The 20,323-nt window shown below is 34.4% G+C and overlaps 1 long non-coding RNA gene across 1 annotated transcript; it reads left to right on the forward strand.

Annotated features, from left to right (window-relative positions):
• Nucleotides 1–245: 245 nt before the first annotated feature.
• On the forward strand, nt 246–5,643 carry LOC127989755 (uncharacterized). The gene is made up of 4 exons (XR_008162883.1): nt 246–301; nt 1,224–1,380; nt 1,561–1,630; nt 5,160–5,643. It is a non-coding gene; the product is annotated as an uncharacterized LOC127989755 (long non-coding RNA).
• Nucleotides 5,644–20,323: the final 14,680 nt, after the last annotated feature.

Here is a 20,323-nt window from a genome sequence, read left to right on the forward strand (position 1 = left end):
ATGTGCACCATTTGTGAAATACCTTTTATATTTCATTCCAGTTTCTAAATCACTCAAAAAAATGATTTTTGCTCTTTGTTCAATTTAATTAATTAAAATGAGCACATACAATATAACTCTTTGTAAAAATGGTGTCAACTTAATTATATTTAACAGAAACAATGTAATTTTCAAAAAATTAGGTTTACAAAATTTTTTTTAATTGAGTCAACAAGAATATTTTTTGTTCGTCTTAACCGGATGCACGTCACCAACGGAAACGGATGCAGATGGATTGCTCAGCAGCGAACATGTGAGTTGGGTAAAGTGGCCTTTTTTTCTTATCTATCACCGTCCATCTAATTTTATTTATTTAACAAACTAATTAAAAAATGCTTTCTTAATATCTTGTTGCATACCATAAAGTTATTTTTCTATAAGCACTGTATGAATATAGCTCTTAAGTGTGTCGTTTGTAGCTGATGTTAGGTTTCTGGATTCAGCACGTGGTGCAGACTTTCTTTTTTTACTAAAAGTATCAAATAACGTTAAAATGAAGAATCGCGGAACAAGAGAGAACAGAAAACCCTTCAGTACCATGAATTAATGTATAAAACCAGGGCCATAAGACATGCCCGATAAGTAGAAATTGCCAAATTGTCCCCTAGGATTTTAAATTCTTACTCTGCATTCAGCTGTTGTTAGGGTGACAAAGTTTCAAATGTATATTTTAGGTCTTCCTCATCTATATTTAATTTATTGCTCGTCATTGTTAAAACGATTGAGATGCCAATCAAAGCGCACAGCAGCCAATCAAAGGCTTTAGATAAGTCACGCTTGTTAAGTTCACGTGCTCGTGACTGAATTCACCGCGTTCACGGAGTCTCTCGTCTTAAACAACAAATAGTGTTTTAGCGACGTAAGTATTACATTTCGCTGCTTCAGTAATTGTAAGTGGAGTTTTTGCATTTCTTCTGCTAGCTAGATTATGGTCATGGACCGACATTATGTCTGTGTAGTCAGCTAATAACGTTTTGTTTCTCCAAGCGCTTGTATGTTTAAGTTAATGTTATTCTGTTACTTGCGATTAATATATCAAGAGGAATAATCGAAAATGATTTCTGTCATAAATAAGTTGTCACCCTGACCGTGTACTAAATATTTTGTTTTCTTTGTAGCATTTTAACCTTTTTTGTCTTTGCTGAATTGCCCATAAACAAGACCTCTGTAACTTATGTCTTCAGATAAATGATGAATTTCATCGGATCACAACCCTTCCTTTACCCTCCAAAATTCATTTCCAAACTGGATCTGTTCTCTGATGATCTGCTAAAAGTGTTTACCAAAAAGGGTGGAGTGTTTAGAAAAAAGATTCAAGATGTGATGCTGCCAATGTCTCAGGTAGTATTTTTATTTTATTTATTTTCAGTTTTTTTTTATATATTGCTTTTTAATACAAGCTATTGATATAGTGCTCTGTAATGCATAATGGCTCAGAGATGTGTATTGGAGGGTGTCATGTATGAATATCAGAAACTTGAAAAAATGTTTTGTCTGTTTTCTTACAATGCCACCATGGAGACCAAGCAAGAGTGCATTCTCAAGGGGCTATGCATCTACCTGAATGAAGATGGATATGATGGAGTATTTGGTGAGTTCTTTTTCGTTACAAACAGTTATCACAAGTAATAACAAACTTGACCTTGCAAAAGACGTGACATGAACTGCGCCTAATTTTTTCAATTTAAAAGCAGAGACACTTTCTTATATATATATATATATATATATATATATATATATATATATATATATATATATATATATATATATATATATACACACACACACATTTGTATGTTTAAATATCAAAAGACATTCCCCATCAAAACTGCTGATGGGTAGAGAGTTAATGTACATTTTTAAATTTTAAAATATTGAGTAAATTGTAAAGCTCAGATATGAATTAAATGACTGATGTTAACTTCTCTTTAAACCTTTGTACTCCACACAGCCACTGGTTTAGGTTTACGTGATATCATCCTGTTTGATAAGCACAGTTCTTGATAGTCAATTCGATTCACCTTTATTTAAATAGCACTCTACACAATACACATTGTCAAAGCAGCATAATTAAACAGGAAAATAGTTTGTCGGTAATGCAAGAGGACAATAACAAACAGACAGTTTTTGTTTTGTTTTTTAAGAAAAAGTCAGTTCATTGATTATTCAGTGATGTCATCATCCAGTTCAACTCTCTTCCAATAGTGTCTATGCAATCAGTCAAGCATCCCCATTCGCCAACGGTGGCAGTGGCAAGGAACCAAAACTTAAAGGGATGGTCCACTTTCAAATTAAATTTTGGTATGTTTTAGCTTACCTCAAGGACTTCCAAGATGTAGGTGTCTTTGTTTCCGCAGTATTTCCCATTTTTATATTTTTAGGTCAAACTGTTCTTGTCTGTGACTCATATAATGGAGGTCTATGGTCACCACCTCAAAGAGCATAAACAGAGAAGTCCAAATTAAACAATTCCCCACCGTAAGTACACATTGATGACCTAAGACACGAAACGAGGGGTTTGTGTAAGAAAACAAACAGTATTTATATAATTTTTACCTTTTGTACACAACCACGTCCAACTGATGTGAGGGCGCGAGTGCTTCCTGTTGTGTGACGTGTGCGCGCTCTGGCTTAGTCTGCGCAAGCACGGAAAGCACACTCATTGTTTACACTTACTGTTTATGGTTTACAGAGAGATTTCCTTACACTGTGAAGATGTAAACATTTATACGTACAGGAAATTGCAATGGAAGATGATTTCAATACATCAACAGACAACGTTGAATTTGTCACAGCCATATTTGAACCAGAATACACAGATAAAGTACTCAGGAGCGATCATGGAAGCATCCGCTACGGCAGCACGTCTTCAAGCCTCAGAGACCGAGATCTCTTAAAAATTGGTGGTGTTTTAGTAGCAAGTGATGAGAGATGCCGACAGAAGTGGACAAGGACATTGACAGTATTGCATCACACACCTGCCTGACTGATGATACTTGGTTTTCTTCGCTGTTGAGCTGCAGCGTTTTGCACATTGTGTTTAGTTTGCCACGTATAAACTGGAGGCTACGTCCAATGCCAGAGGGACCCAATGGCACACTGTCAATAGAGTGAGTAATGTGTTGTTTATTATAATTGCAACGATTATAGGGTGCATAATAAACAAATTAATAATTACAGTTACTGCATTATATTTCAGACAATGCAGATTGGTGGTGTATTGTGTGGTAAACCGTAAACAAGTGATGTACACGCGCGATAGATCGCTTCCGGTGCTTTCCGCGCTTGCGCAGACTAAGCCAGAGCGTGCGCACGTCACGTCAGGAAGCACTCGTGCACTCAGATCAGTTGGACGTGGTTGTGTACAGGAGACAAAACCAAAATAAATAGTTCATTTTCTTACACAAACCGTTTGTTTCATGTCTTAGGTCATCAATGTGTACTTACGGTGGGGAATTGTTTAATTTGGACTTCTCTGTGCATGCTCTTTGAGGTGGTGACCATAGACCTCCATTATATTAGTCACAGACAAGAACGGTTTGACCTAAAAATATCAAAATGTAAACTACTATGGAAACAAAAAACACCTACATCTTGGATGCCCTTGAGGTAAGCTAAAACATACCTAAATATAATTTGAAAGTGAACTATCCCTTTAATTAGTGACAGAAATGGAAATTAAACTTTGGGAGAAACTTTACTTAATCTGGGTGCCAGTTCTCCTCTGGCCTGATGAAAACAGCAGTTTAATTCCAGGCTTCATGGGGAAGTTGTGGCCTAATGGTTAGAGAGGCGTACTTGCAATCTAAGCATTGTGAGTTCGAGTCTCGGGCCGGCAGGAATTGTGGGTGGGGGGAGTGCATGTACAGTTCTCTCTCCACCTTCAATACCATGACTTAGATGCCCTTGAGCAAGGCTCTGAACCCCCAACTGCTCCCCGGGCGCCACAGCATAAATGATGAACACTGCTCCGGGTGTGTGTGTGTGTGTGTGTGTGTGTTCACTGCTGTCTGTGTGCACCTTGGATGGGTTAAAAGCAGAGCACGAATTCTGAGTATGGGTCACCATACTTGGCCGTATGTCACGTCACACTTAAAAAAAAAAAAAAAAAATATATATATATATATACCTTTAACATACAAAGTAATTACATTCCGTTTGTTCAGTAATTTATATATTTTACAATGCGCTCGTTTAGGTTAATGGCATTGCATCCATGTATGTTGGTTTGAAAATAAAGTCACTAATGATTTTATAGATGAAATTAAAGTACACAAACCTGTATTTTGGCAAAGATTTGTACCAGTTTGGTGGTGCCAAGGACTGCGCTGTTCTTAAGAAAATTGAAAAAAAAGCTTGTACTCAGTAACTCAACCGTTTTCAGAGAATGAGGGAAGGGTGTGCTGTCAGCAGTTGTTTTAATTGTGCCCAGTTTTGGTTAAAGATAAGTAATATTGATTTGAAATAAGTATCGGTAGCATTTTATAATAATGGTCCATTAGTTAACTGCATTAGTTAAAATTGATCTAAGCAAGAACAATCCTTCTACAGCATTTATGAATCTTAGTTAATGTTAATTTCAACATTTACTAATGCATTATTCAAATCAAAAGTTGTGCTTGTTAACATTAGTTAATACACTGTGAATTAGCATGAACTAACAATGAATAACTGTATTTTCATTAAGATTAACAAAGATGAATAAATGCAGTAATGTATTGTTCATTGTTTGTTCATGTTACTTACTGAATTAACTAACATTAACTAATGGACATCATTCTAAAGTGTTACCGAAGTATCAATGGCTCTTGAGAATATCTGGTATTTTATAAATGTAATTTGTTAATGTCATCTAAATTAATTAAAAATTTTGAACAGTCACTGAGTGATAGAGATTTTAAGGAAGCATAGTTATTCATTGTTGTGATATTGACAAAGGCACTGTATTATTTTACATTATAAAGTGGAACACAGTCTAACAAAGGTGTTGAGATGGGTTGTGATCTGGTGACCCAACACCATAGCATTGTTTTAAGATGGCTCGTGACTGTATGAATGTGCTGTGGAAGTAGAGTTGTTCACTAAAAATAACTGTTTTTTTTTTTTTTTTTTTTTCAAAGGATGATGACCCTGCAAGAACCGAAGCGGACATAAAGAAGACCTTTTAGGGATTCTGTGATGTAAAGCATGAATTTGCTGATGCAACAGAAGACCCTGAAGATATCTGCATTGTGCTGGAAGATGTGGAGGTGCTTTCTGGTTTAGGTAATGTAGCATTGGCTACAGCCATGCTACTTGGACTAATATACTCTTTAAATCTTACTCATCCACAAGAGATCCATTACACTTTTAAGGTGCTCCAAAAAATGATTCTCGAGCTGAACTTGTGTAAATTGTCTGCCAAAGCACAGGCGCAGAAAACAAAACTCTTCACTTAGGTGTGCTGTGCTTGAGGATCCCTTTGTGAATGCTGTGTTTTATTTCCTTGTATGCTCATGTGATTTTGTTGTATCTGAATTTTTGCACGATGAGCAGAGGTGATTACGTCTCTCAATCACATTTAATATCATGTTTAAGAAAACAAAATAAAATAACATTTTGTTATATTCTTATATGCTCATGTTTTATTTGCATTGTCTTTTTTTTACTTAATGAGCATGTTTAATTGCCATATTTGCAGTTTTAAGCAAGAAGACACTCAAGGTTAAATGTGCTCATGTTTTAAATAAAGGTTTTTACTAAATGGATTGACTTTTAACATATTGACTTTCTTCACAGTAGACTATAGGTATACAGTAAAAAGGTTTTAATGTAATAGAACACAATTATTTCACTTTCATTTGGAAGTAACTGTAGAATCAAGTTAGATAAGTGTAATGATTTAAATTGTTTCTAGTATGCAGTACAAAAATGTTTGTAGTTGACATTGCATTGTTAGATATAGTAGACATGACCAAATTGAATGTAGTTAACATGGCATTATTTTATATAGTAGGCATGACAAAATTCAGAGTAGTTAACCTGACACAACTTTCTCTATTTGGCATGGCTAAACTTTATCTAGTAGAATGGACCAATTTTCTTCTTGTTGTCTTGACTAAAATAATTTAAGTTTACACAACAAGATTACAACAAATAATTTCAAACTAATTCGATATTGTTTGGAAAATGTAATTCAATTTCGTGGAAAAGTTTACTCAAATTTTTTTAAGTTCATTCAACAACTTTTTTTTTTGAGTGTGGGAATCATGGTAACAAACTCAATGCGTAAGTATATTCTGAGAGTAAAATATAAGAAAGCAGATTTTTTTTTTTTTTTTTTTTTTTAAAGCACCTTGTAGATGTTTGTATTTAATTCACAGATGTTTTGTTCTATTTAATCAAAATTAATTTTATCAGTAATGGTCTAAGGAATTTTCACTAATGTGATTTCACTATTTCTTTAAAAAGTTTTCATTTGCTGCTGTCATATTTTATATCTTTATGTGGCCACAAATCTCTTGTAAAAGGTAGATTTTCCCTTTAAATTCTAAATGTCATTATTCATGCATGGACAGCTCCTCTCTTAATTTGTCATGCAGAAAGATACATTTGCAGAAAAAGTATACATTTGTGAATGATTATGATATAAAAATTGACAGGTTGAATCCATTCTGAAGCTGGTACCGTTTAAACTGTTCATCACCAATCAATTATACATGAACTCAGGTATTTAGGGAAAAGCTATCCATTTGAGACACAACTGTGACTGCTTTCCTTTTCCTACACTAAGCGAAACAGATGATGGTTGGATGAGGACACCGGTGATGTACAATCTCAAGCCATCTGGAGGCAATAAACCAGAAGCATATGTCCAACAGTTGAAAATAACAGGTTGAGAAAATGCTCAGTGGTGTAGCCATTTAATCATAGCACAATGTGATTGAAATACATTCTGCAAAAGACTGACTAGATTAATGAAAAAGAGCATATGGACAACTATTTAAAACAATGAAAAGCGTTGGAACATATATGATAAATACAGTATGGAAATGCAATATATATGTACTTAGTTGATGAAATATTGTCACATTTTTTTATTATTATTATTATTTTTTTTTTTATTGAGTGATTTATTTATTTTAAATCAACAACATGATTTTAGGTTAAAATTGAAATATTTGTTAAAAAAATAAAATAAATAAAAATTATTTCTGAAGTATTCCATGGCAGCTACCCACTTGATTAATCTTGTATAACCAATACTGCATAGAGAAATACACATATATTTTCTCCAGCTTACAAGGCTACCAAAAATAAAAAAAGTAAATAACATCCTGGTCAGATAATGTTCCTTTCCATTTGGCTTCATGAATAACCCATTATATTTGATCATTATATAAATGGACTGCGAACCGCTTTTAAGTTGTCTGCCCTGGGCGTTGTTAATAAAGGAACTGCAATTAATGTTTGTTAGATGATGCCCTTTTTAAATTGAACCTATCATGTCTCATCCTTTGTGAACCGTGATACTAATTGGCTTATTTTCGTTGACTTCAACAAGCTAGATTTGATTTTATGAACAGAAAGAAAGGGCTCCATGTGAATAAGTAAAATGGATGGTTCATAATTGCACGTAATAAGTGAGAGGGGCATTAAAGTGATGAATTTGGGGGGGGGGGTTGTTCTTCATCAAAGGGGCTGAATCTAACCTCTTTGCTTCTGAAAATGGCTGAAAAGTCATTTAAAAGAAGAATAGGTTCAATGTGAAAGAAAGGGAGATTTCCATCATATCCATGGTAACTAGACAGATAATATAACAGAAGGGCTATAACAGAAAAGTTACACAATCATATTTGGGGGTCAGAATTCATCAGTAATTTATCAGTATTTAATAACTTTCATGGTTAACTTGTAGTGCATAGTCACCAATCATCCCCGGTTACAGTGAAAAGCATTAATGATCTATGCATTGAAATTGTCCCTTCACTAAGCCCCACCTTAATAACATTATTGCCCGTAATTCAAAAGTTAGTCTTAGTTTTAGTTTTAGTATGATATAACGGTCCAGCAGCATTGGAACTTGTGAAGTATTTGTATTACTCCTCTGGTCTGTGTTTGTTCTAGTCAGACTGTCAATGTATGTGTTAATGGTGGGGATTTTAACTGACACTTTCCGCATATTACATCAACAAACCAGTAGATTGTGAGAAGTCTTTATGAGTGAGTCATTGAATTATTCACACAATGAATTCATTCACAAACACTGATTCATTCAGGAATTATACAAGCAGCTGCCTCTATGATTGAGTCAAATAATAGTTCACTTAACTTGTCGTTGTTGTGGTTGTTGTTCTTCTGTTTGTCATTATATGACTATATGAGTGAGTTATTTACCATATTTTTCGGACTATAAGTCGCACCTAAGTGTAAGTCGCATCAGTCCAAAAATACATCATGACGAGGTAAAAAACATATGTAAGTCGCACTGGACTATAAATTGCATTTATTTAGAACCAAGAACCAAGAGAAAACATTACCATCTACAGCCGCGAGAAGGCGCTCTATGCTGCTTGAAGTAGGCTACAGGAGCACTGTGCAGCATAGAGCGCCCTCTCGCGGCTGTAGACGGTATTGTTTTCTCTTAGTTCATTTCTCTTGGTTCATGTCAAATTAATTTTGATAAGTCGCACCTGACTATAAGTCGCAGGACTAGCCAAACTATGAAAAAAGTGTGACATGTAGTAAGGAAAATACGGTAATTATTTGCAAACTCAACTCATTCAAATACAATGTCATTAAATAATGAAACAAGGGAGTATCTCTGTATGAATGAGTCATAAAATTATTTACTGAACAAATTTGTTCAAAAACACTGATTCTTTCAGGAACAGTCAAGTGTCTGTCTTTATGAGTGAGTCGTTGAATCATTCACGTTTGCATTCTTATGAATGGTTGTTGGCAGGTCATCTATAATATAATATAAGATAATCAGTGAGGATACATGCATAAATGTTTGCTTTTATGATTTTTCACACCTTGAACCCAATAAAAACCACTAGCTTATACATTTGCGAGAACAAGAGCAGCCCATCAACATGCTTCATTTGAGTTGTGGAAGTCTTCGGCAGCGCTGCACAGGAATATTCGAGAAGAATGTTGCCAAAGATATGTTTTTTTAAGGAAAAAAATAACCTTGTTAAGCTTCCCAAAGAACCCAGCATTGCATGATCAGTGTTGTTGTTTTTTTTTTTTTTTTTTTTTTTGGGACAGAAACAGAGTTTTGTGTATGTGTTTTTTTTCACGTCATTTCAGTGACAAATTCTTTATAAACAAGGTCCATGTCGACGCTGGATTGGCACATCGTTTGATTCTGAAAGATGGAGCAATCCCAGTGATAAATGAGCTGAAACCGCAGGTGGTAAGTAAAACTGCATTCAATTTCTTTGTTTTGTTTCCACTCGGCGCACAAGTGCTCGTGACTCTTTAGTGCTGCCTTCGGTACACCTCCAGGATCTCGGCTGTTTTTGGAGAGAAGCATAAGGCTGTATCTTTCTTTTTATAAATCTGACAGAACTAAAGACTCTTAGGGGATGTAAAGGATGCAATAGTAATATATAGGTACTCAAGGTTAACAAGAGATTGTCCGAAACTGTGTGTGTTATGTCCCCTTTAATGCATTATACAGGTATTCATAATCTACATTGTAAAGAATCAGTGTAACCTAAATTAAAATGTTTGAATGTGTGTTTGAGTGTTTAGTGCCTTATGTTTTATAAAGGTCTAAAAATGAATAGATAAGTGTTATTATATATTATAACTGTGGTTACTATTATTTATGAGATCATTATAAGGTGCATTACAACAATAATTAAAAACTACTTTTAAATTGCATTATATACAAAGTTTTAGGTTCTTTAACCATTGTTTACTATTTATTTCATTTCATTAGTTGTCAGTAATACTGCAAATTAAGAATACTGTACTTTTATTGCAATTGTACTGTAATGATTTTTTTAGTAATACTACAAATCAATAATACTATACTTTTATTGCAATTGTACTGTAACAATTTTTAGTAATACTGCAAATTAACAATACTATACTTGTATTGCAATTGAACTGTAATGATTTTTTCAGTCTACTGAAAATTACAGTAATTAATATAAATACTTTATGTATGTTTGTATTTTTACAGTAATGTTGTACTATGATAGAACCCAGCTTGCATTGCCCTATAAATAAATGAGGTGGTTGCCTTCGTTGGAGTTACCTGTGCTGTTGATTTTTTTATTTATTTATTTTTTTGGGTCACTTCTAGTAGTTTGATGTATAATTTTAACAATTTATAATCTATCTGAATGTTTTTTTTTTTTTTTTTTTTTTAAATGTAACCACTGTTGATTTAAATATTTTATTATTATTATTATTATTATTATTATTATTATTATTATTATTATTATTATTGTTATTATTTTGTTTGTTTGTTTGTTTGTTTTTTGAACACGCCAGTCTAGATGCTGCTTATAATAAAATGTATATTGTGGTGCAGTAAGCATTTGACATGCTGAATTAGTGGTCACAATTTACAATATGGTCCCATTTGTTAACATTAGTTTATGAATGAGCTTACATGAACTAACAGGGAGCAGTATTTTGACAGTATTTATTAACATTAGTTAATACAATTATAGTTTCAGCACATGGTTTGTTCATGCTCATTAGTGATGTGTCGTTCGTGAACGAATCGTTCTTTTTGAACGAATCTTTTAGGTGAACGAATCGTTCTCATTCACGTAATCCACTGACTCATATTTCTCGTTCAGTGAAGTTCCTCCCTCCACAGCAGCGCGGCACTATTAGTAGGGCATGCGCACACGCAGCTCGGTGAACCGGGTAACTGAAACATTTCATCTTGTCAAAGAATTACTCAACCTCGAGCCAATAGCCTTCGAGTATGAGATGTGACAGAGTATGTGATTTGTTCAATGTAGTGAACGAATACGCCCTAAAATGAACGAGTTTCATATGAGTCTGAACTAGATCTAGAGATCTTATCGTTCGTGAACGAAATGACTGAACTGATACCCATGTCGCTCTTGCACGAGTTGAATGATTTAGTACATCTCATTCGTGAATGAAATGACTGAACTGAAACACGTCATTCGTGAACGAGCTGAATGAACGATACATGTGGCTTTTTTTGCCACCTGCTGGCATATTTTGTGTAGAACATGTGATAGAAGAAGAAGTGTATGAAGTGAAGAAATGATAACTGAACGAATCATTGAACGATTCTGAACGAATCATTTTGGTGAACGAACTGAAAATGAACGAATCTCTAGAAAGAATCATAATTTCCACCACTAATGCTCATTCATAATCAACTAACAGATGCAACTTACACACACACACACTTTTAAAAATGTATTGTATTTTTACAGAAAACTCCTGGCAACTAATTGCCTTGAATTTACAGCAAACAATATACAAGAAATATACTGTTGATTTAATACAATAAAATGCTGTGTTTATACAGCAGTGTTGCTGTGATTACAGTAGCATTAATACAATAAAATGTTGTATTTTGTATTGTTGTCGTACAATCCTCGACAATGGTGACAATCCCAAAAAAAGGAAAAAAAAATTGCAGCAATGCATGCTGGGAGCCATGAACATGTTTTGTATGCTGGCATTAAACATGTCACCATTGTTGTGTTTATTACGCCAAATGTTGATGTCTGTGAGCGTATAAATAATCTAAAACATGTTTTTAACAAAAAGTTAGCAAAAACAACATTTATTCACTGTAAAACATCAGTATAACAACCCCAACAATGTTTCAAATTATTTATTTTTATATCAGTTGGGTCATTTAAACCATTTTAGTGCAGTCAGTTGGTTGTTATTAAAACAGACTTGTTGATCTGCTTCATATATGCAGAAATGTTTTCTGAAAACAACTGCAGAAAGTTGAGGGTCTAGAGCACAACTGAAGCAAACCCTGATCTCTATGATGGTGATCTCAAAATAACATTTTAATTAAGACATCAACATCTTAACCTCTGTGAATTCTCAATAAGAACTTCTGTAGATGCATGACATAAATAAAATCATTCTGGTTAGTATTACTACAAGTGAAGCTGGTAATGCTGTTTGTGGAGTTGTTTATTCAGATCTTGAGAGATTTAAAGTCTTGTATCTTCAGTTCACCTAAGACTGTGGCTGAAGAAAGTTGTAGTTTGTGTTCTTATTTCTCTTTCTTTCTTGCTTGATCACAGCAGGTGTTTGAATGACTGAGAGAATGTTGCAGGAACATTTTACTAACCTTAAAATAACATTATTCTAATATTGAAACTGGACCTTTTTATGTTCTTGGAATGTTACAAATCAACGTTCCTAGAATGTTGAATTTTTAAATCAAAATTAAGTTGAAAGAATGTTTGAGGAACATCATACCTTTTCAAAAATTGCTTTTAACGTTAAGAAAACTGGACTTTTTATGTTAGAAAGAATATGAAAGTACCAGTTTGAATGCTATCCCACAATGCTTTGTGGTGTCTGTAAAATAATGCTTCTACAGTGTAGTTACAATAATATTACAGGACTGTCCATAAACTTCCCATCATGCATTTGCATTTACAATAAAAAACATGAATACAGTGTATTGTTGTAAAATATATTGTAAAATTACATCAATTGCTAACAGTGCACACATAATTAAACTTTGAAATTAACTTTAACTAAAAAGACAGCTGTGACAGAAGTGTTGCTCATTTATAGTTGATGGAGTTCATAATGTTAACTTATTGAACTGTTTTGTAAAATGTTACCAAATTACCAATTATGCAATTTGAAGCAGGGTTATCTGGTTTTATATAATAGTCATTTGCTGTGTAATTATGGAAAATTACCAAATCTGCATTGATTTCCATCTAAAGTACTGAATATATTATTTGATAATACATTTAACTGTGTAACTTCCCACATGTGGTTTGAACCTTTTCCCCTTTGATTCACAGGTCAATTCTTTAACCTCTGTATTATCCCAGCTTTGTCTCTGAGGATATTACGTATTTTTATTTTTATCCCATATGCCATTGTGCATGTTTTTCCTTCAACTTATGCACATTCTGCAATAAACTGCTGAGACCAGTCAAACACAACAACACACTATCATTTTTAAAATACAGGCTGCTATTCTGCAATGTATTGTGAAAACACTTAAGCCCAAGTAAAAATAACATATAGTATAGAACTTAAAATTAAACTATCATGTAAAGCTTTTCGAAGGGTTAGTTGGGACTGTCACTGAAGCTCTTCATTTCCATGAAGTCTTATGGTGAAACAAAATAATCTCTGATCGAAATTTAGCAACTGAGTATTGAATGTCTCCAAACCAATAATAAACTAGAACGACTTACTGTAATTTTCAAGACAATTGAACCATTCAGCATGGCTATTACTTTGTGATTATTGTGTTTGTTTGACCTATCCACTGTGGTGAAACACAGAATAAATACTGCTCTCTATAAGAAAAGCGTTCCTATCATTGGAGGTTAATTGAGTGTCAAGCTCACACCTGGGTATGTCTAAACCATCAAGACATTTCCATTTGACAGGGAAATTGTGGGAAAGCAGAGAGTGGGTCTGGTTCAGCATAGATAACACACAACAGCTGAAAGCCATATAGTACATCTGAAGTTGAATTGGCTTTCAGACAGAAATAGATAGCCAGTAAAAACATTGCTTCACTGAGTAGAATTGCTTCTTCATGAAAAACTGTAAAGTTTGCATTGCAATTCCAAATGGTTCCACTTCTTTGCACTGCTGTAGCCTTTAGCAAAATCAAAATCCCATTCACGTTGTCAAACAGTAGGGTTAGATTCGACTGACTACTTGTTTGTGGTGAGTAGCTTAATTTAATATAAAAATCTAAACTTTAACAACCATATAGACTGACACTATGAAAGTGCCATCTTGATGTCACTCTACAGTATCTGACAGAAGATGGATAATGTGCACTTCCTGACACCATTCCCTTTGGATACTGTTCTCTGAAAATGCATTAAATTGATAAGCTTAGATAATGACATGCAAAACAATTGACACATTTCTACTTCCAAGCCTGCAGTGTACATATTTTGTTCAAACACACACACACACACAAAGCAATATACAACAAACAAGTTAATAATCAAACTAACCTATGATTGGTGGGGATGATGACGCTGTGTTTTTGTCTGCTCCATGTGCCTGGTCCATGCTGTTCCACAACTTGTACTCCAGCATCAGCTTTTGTAAAACAACTTGATAGCTGATGATTTTACTGACCAAAAGGTGCTACCGATGGCCAGTCAATCTTTCCACAGCCAATCACAGCCCCCATCCTTGATCGGGCCCCTGGGCTTAAGCCCCGCCTAGCCCTATTGTTAATGCATACTAACAATGCCCTATTGTACACACACACACACACACACACATTTGTTGAAAAGTGGGGACATCCCATAGGCGTAATAGTTTTTATAATGTAGAAACTGTATATTCTATCGTCCTTCACCAACCCTACCCCTAACCCTAACCCTCACAGGAAACTGTGTGCATTTTTAATTTCTCAAAAAAAAACGAATTCTGTATGATTTATAAGCGTTTTGAAAAATGGGGACATGGATTATGTACTCATAAGTCACCCTCTCCTTGTAATACCTGTGTCATACCCATGTCATTATACAGAGTTGTGTCCTGACATGTCACAAAAACAATAGCACACACACACACACACACACACACACATTTGTTTTTGTGAAAAGTGGGTTCATCCCATAAGCATAATAGTTTTTATGCTGTACAAACTGTATATTCTTTGGCCCTACACCAACCCTACACCTAACCCTAACCCTCACAGGAAACTTTGTTCATTTTTACTTTCTCAAAAAAACTCATTCTGTATGATTTATAAGCGTTTTGAAAAATGGGGACATGGGTTATATCCTCATAAGTCACCCTCTCCTTGTAATACCTGTGTCATACCCATGTCATTATACAGAGTTGTGTCCTGATATGTCACAAAAACATGCCCACACACACACAGCACCTTTAAAAGGGTTTAAGGTCCTCTGTTTTTGTATTTAAGAGTATTTGTTTACTTATGGTAAAAATCACATTTTTGAGTTTTCTCATTCTTTATTCTAAAAGCTCTCTGAAACTGCTTAAAATGTTTTGCTACACACACACACTTGTGGCAAATTGAATTCTGTATCAACATACTAAATTGCTTGGCATAAGATTTTCTATGTTTATATGCTCTGTAGTCTACAGTTAGACTGAAAAACCATATGATTTTGGCAGAAATACTGTTTTATTGTGATTATGACGATAATGATTCATCTTAGTTTTTGAACGCTGCTGTCTTAAATGGCAGAAGCAGCAATATTATACAATGAACAAGCCAAGTATACTATATCCTTGAGTACCTTATGGCTTTACTTGAAGATTTGCCATTTTTGTATAAAACTGTATTTAAAAATACATAAATAAATAAATAAATAAATAAAGGCATACCTACCTACTTTTTTAGCATATGCCTATTATAATAACAGTAATCATTTTTTTTTTTTAGCACCTGGAGATGTTACTTCTCAAAGCCCTTTTAAATGACACATAAAACATATGAATACAACAAATAAAAATGTATGAAAATGGCATGCAATCAAAACTTAAAAATATGAATAATATAACAATTAATATAACAATTCACATACAAGCTACCCTAATAGAATGAGTTATAAGCCTTTTAAGTTTGCTGACTTGGTAATCTAAGAAGTAGCACTGCCATTGATATTGATTTATAATTCCTGAGATTGGATTTGGAAGATTTTCCGTATCTGAATCTTCTCTGCTGGTATTTTTAGATTTTCAAGTATTTTAGAATATGACTCAATGTACTTTTTGCTAATTCTAAGGTGCCAGCCTAGCATACCAATTATATCCAGTTCTGCAAGACTGAATGGGAATAGATTAGTTTCATTTTACCAAGAAGCTAGGATACAACATTATTGCATTTTAAATAGCTTCTTAGACATTTACTCAGACCACTTCACTTTCCATGTCAATTCAGATTGCCAATCTGTGCACAGCATCATCTCCCTGCCCAATTTACTCTTTATAGCATTTTTGGTTTGAGTCAGATGAGTTTTAGGGAAAAATCCTTATAAATCATTTTATACCCTTCTTGTATCTCTCCAGCCTTCAGAAGCATGAGCTTTTTCTGTGGATGTTTGAGAAATCTATTTCAGGTGTTTGGCTTGTTATCATTCTCTTTAATTGATCCCACTAAAATATACAACAAATAGAAAATACATTTCACCTTTGAGCTCTGGCAAACAGCAACAGCCATAGAATCTCATCATTCAACAGATCATTTAATAAGGACTTATTTTTTCTACAGTTCCTTGCACATATTTTAAGCTTAAAAATATAAACATATATATTTTATCAGCATGCATGGTTTGTAAACAAATACATTTTAACAAATCACATGTGAATTACTCTCAATCATACTGTTTTGAGATGCAACATTCCATCTATGAGCTGCTCTATCAGAGTGTCACGAGAACCCCTCCTTAGAACAGTATTTGAAAATCCACGTATCCAGGGTGTGGTTTCCCCGGGGGGCTGCGTGGGATTTCCCCCTTTCTGGTCAATGTATCCCCGCCTCTGCTTAATTAATTTTATCCCGGGTGGGGATAAATTTATCCCCACCTCAAAGTGATAAGTTCTACTACACTAGTGGTGAGACGGATCACAAAATGTATCACGGATCCATGGTTTGATTAAAGTTAATTTTATTTTAAAATGTGCTACTTTGGCTGGCTCTGATATAACTGCTGCTCAGCCTCTCTGTATTCACCTCTCTGCAGACTTGCTCAATGTCTGATTGGTTACACCTCACGAGAAATAGCCTATCACTTGCGAAAAGGTTGAAGCTGGTCTGCTGGGCAGTGGAAATGCAAATTTGGTGACTTTGTCGCTAGATAGATTTAGCTACTTTTTTCCAAAAAAGCGACTAGCGACAAATCTAGCGACTTTTTGGGCAATCATTATTTAGTCTCTGAGACTCTCAATAATGCGGACATGGATGCACACATTGTCTAAACGCTTGCTAGTAGTCGCCATGATAGACAGAGAAAGATCGCTCTTACCAGTTCTTTCAGAAGCACGCTTCAAACAGAACATTCAAAGAAAACGAAGAAGAAAATGACGCGTTCTCCCAGTGCCTGTTTATAGTCGCGCCCGCAGTGACTTCAGAGACTGTAGCCGGCCATCAAGTTGGTGTTTTTTCAATGTACTGTACTGTATGCTTCAGACACGGGTCATGACGACGACATTTTGTTTTGTCGGGGAACAACAACAGAGTTTCCAAGTGTGTTTGTTTATTCCCATCATTTCGGTGACAAATGTTTTATAAACAAGGCCCAGTTAGATGATGGATTTGATCATTTGATACTGAAAGATGGAGCGGTCCCAGTGATAAAAGATCCCGGTCATGAGCTGAAAAAGTGGATGGTAAGTAAAACTGCATAAAATGTTTATGTTTTTTTGGCAATGGGTGCGCAAGTGCTTGCGACTCTTTTGCTCTGCCTTCGGCACACCTCAAGGAGCTTGGCTATTTTTGAAGAGAAGCGTAAGGCTGTATCTTTCTTTTAGAAATAAAATAAAAAAAATATTATTTAAGGATATGAATGATGCAATACTAATGTATAGGTACTTAAGAATAACGTGAGATTAAGGTTGAAAACTGTGTGTGTTATGTCCCCTTCAAGTGAATATGTGTGATTCAAGTTTTGTGTTATTTCAAGAGAATCTGGTCACTGTTTGCTTTCATTATTTGGAAAAGAGCATCATGGACTTTAAAAAAAAAATCATGTACTTTTATGCTCCTCAAAAGAAAAAAAAAAAATGTTTTGAGTACAAGATTTTGAGTAAATGATGACTAAATTGTGCGAGACGCATTCTGAAAATGTGTTTGTCGCTCTCACTTTGTTAAATTAAATAAATATGCAACCACTGCTGTGAACAAAAATAATACTTTAGTCAAAACCATGATTTTCTTTCTAGATTGTTATATAATTGCCACCATAAGAGCTGATGTATCATCTGGCAAGACTGATGAAACCATTTGCAATGACCCAAAATGCAAGTTGTAACCAAATAAATATCCATGACTACAATATTTGGTAACACTTTAGAATAAGGTTCCATTAGTTAGTGTTAGTTAATGTATTAATTAACATGAACAAACAATGAATAATACATTTATTACTGTATTTATTAATCTTCGTTAATGTTAGTTAATGAAAATACAGTTATTCATTGTTAGTTCATGGTAATTCACAGTGCATTAACTAATGTTAACAAGCACAACTTTTGATTTAAATAAAATTAAAATTAACATGAACTAAGACTTATAAATGCTGTAGAAGGATTGTTCTTGCTTAGTTCATGTTAACGAAAGTAGTTAACTAACGTTAACTAATGGAACCTTATGCTAAAGTGTTACCAACATTTGTTTACAACAAAAGCAGAAACAGCATGTAAACATTTCAGAAATACATGTGAAATATCATGAGGAATCAGTGTAAAGAAAACTGTCCTGAAAGAAAGCCAAACCAAACCAAACCAGTCCAAAATGGGCAGAACAGAAGTGAACATTTCGACCTTCTCTTTCATTCATGCAATATTGAGACATAAGCATCATCATTTGCCATGTGGTCTGTTCCTGTGCTCCATGCATGACAGTAATGTTTGTGGCTGGAGTGGAGGGAGAAATAAATAAATAAATAACTGAAGAAGAAAAAGCCTCAAGAAATCTCACAGCGCGCTGTGTGTACTTATACAGTGTTTCTAATCCCGGGTGAGATTTGACAGATGCTCGGAGAACCAAACAAGACACATTGCACAAAAAGAAATATATCCCAGAAGGAGACCAGAGGAGAAGTAAACATCCTGGAAGAAAGCACGATGCAGCAGATAATCTTCAGATTATGAGCAGATTTAGATCAGCAAAAATAAGAGAAATTACCTTTTCTATATGTAGCCGGATGTTTCCATTGCTTTTGCAGAAAATATTGCTTTTGTGGTATTTTGTGTTCATATATTGGACTTATTGATGGAAATACCTACATTTAGTCCTAATATGATTAAGCTACTCTGTATTTTTATTTTATTGTATTTTCTTTTTCCACCTGTTTCATAGTACAGCAGGTGAAAAGTATGTGTCTGACCTGTTAGTTAGTAAAAACACAATTATCTTGAATAAACATTATCTGAAGAATCATTCTGTAGCTTAAATGCTGCATCACTGCAAATAAATACATTTGCAGGGTATATTTTTATAGAGGTATGAGTCTTAAAACACTTTTTTTTTTTCATTTTAGGGGTCCAATACAATAATCTAATGTAAAGTACTGTAGTGTGTCAAGTACACAGACACCAGAGTGAGTACAAATGACCCCCAACAAGAAACACAAGCGAATCATTTAGTGTCCTCTGTGATTTCACAAATAGTTATGTTTACTGGCAAATGAATCCCAGAGACTATAAATAAATAACTATTAAGGAATGAAGCTCCCATTACATATTCTCTCTTACACAACAAACATAAATCTATTCTAAACCCTAATGAGGGACTATAGGCAGCTTTTTTAGGCCAGGATAAGGCAACTGTGCTTTCTTTTATAGATAAGGCAATCCCGGAATGCAATGCTACAGTTTTTCAGCCAAGATTCAGATGGAGGTTGGCTAAAATATACTGGAGGAATATATATATATATATATATATATATATATATATATATATATTAAAAGATTAAAAGTTACAATTTATTCACAGCTGTTGTTCTTTGCTTGCAGCAAACAGTGCAAGTCACTTGCAGCATCATGAAGGCTGGTTCATCAACATCTCTGCTACTGTCATATTTTCATTTTGGTGGTTTAATGCGCATTAGCATTGAGCTATCATATTTCTACAGAACTGAAGGGCATACCTTACATATTTATAATTTATTTTTTTAATTTAGTGCTTAATTTTCTTTGTCAAAAATTCAGACTCGCACAACAGCTCATTCTCAAAAGTGCAACAGTTAAATGCACATAAGAGCTAAAGCAGCATATGCAGCACTGCCCTCCAGCAGAACACATGTTCCTAAAAACATCAACTAGCATGCATCCACTCGTTCTCCTCTCCAGCAAGAGTATCACAAACAGGTTATGGAGTGCTGCACGGGGGAGCCGAGGCCTCATTACG

The sequence above is a fragment of the Carassius gibelio genome, chromosome A5, assembly GCF_023724105.1.
Source record: "Carassius gibelio isolate Cgi1373 ecotype wild population from Czech Republic chromosome A5, carGib1.2-hapl.c, whole genome shotgun sequence".
Taxonomy (NCBI): Eukaryota; Metazoa; Chordata; class Actinopteri; order Cypriniformes; family Cyprinidae; genus Carassius; species Carassius gibelio.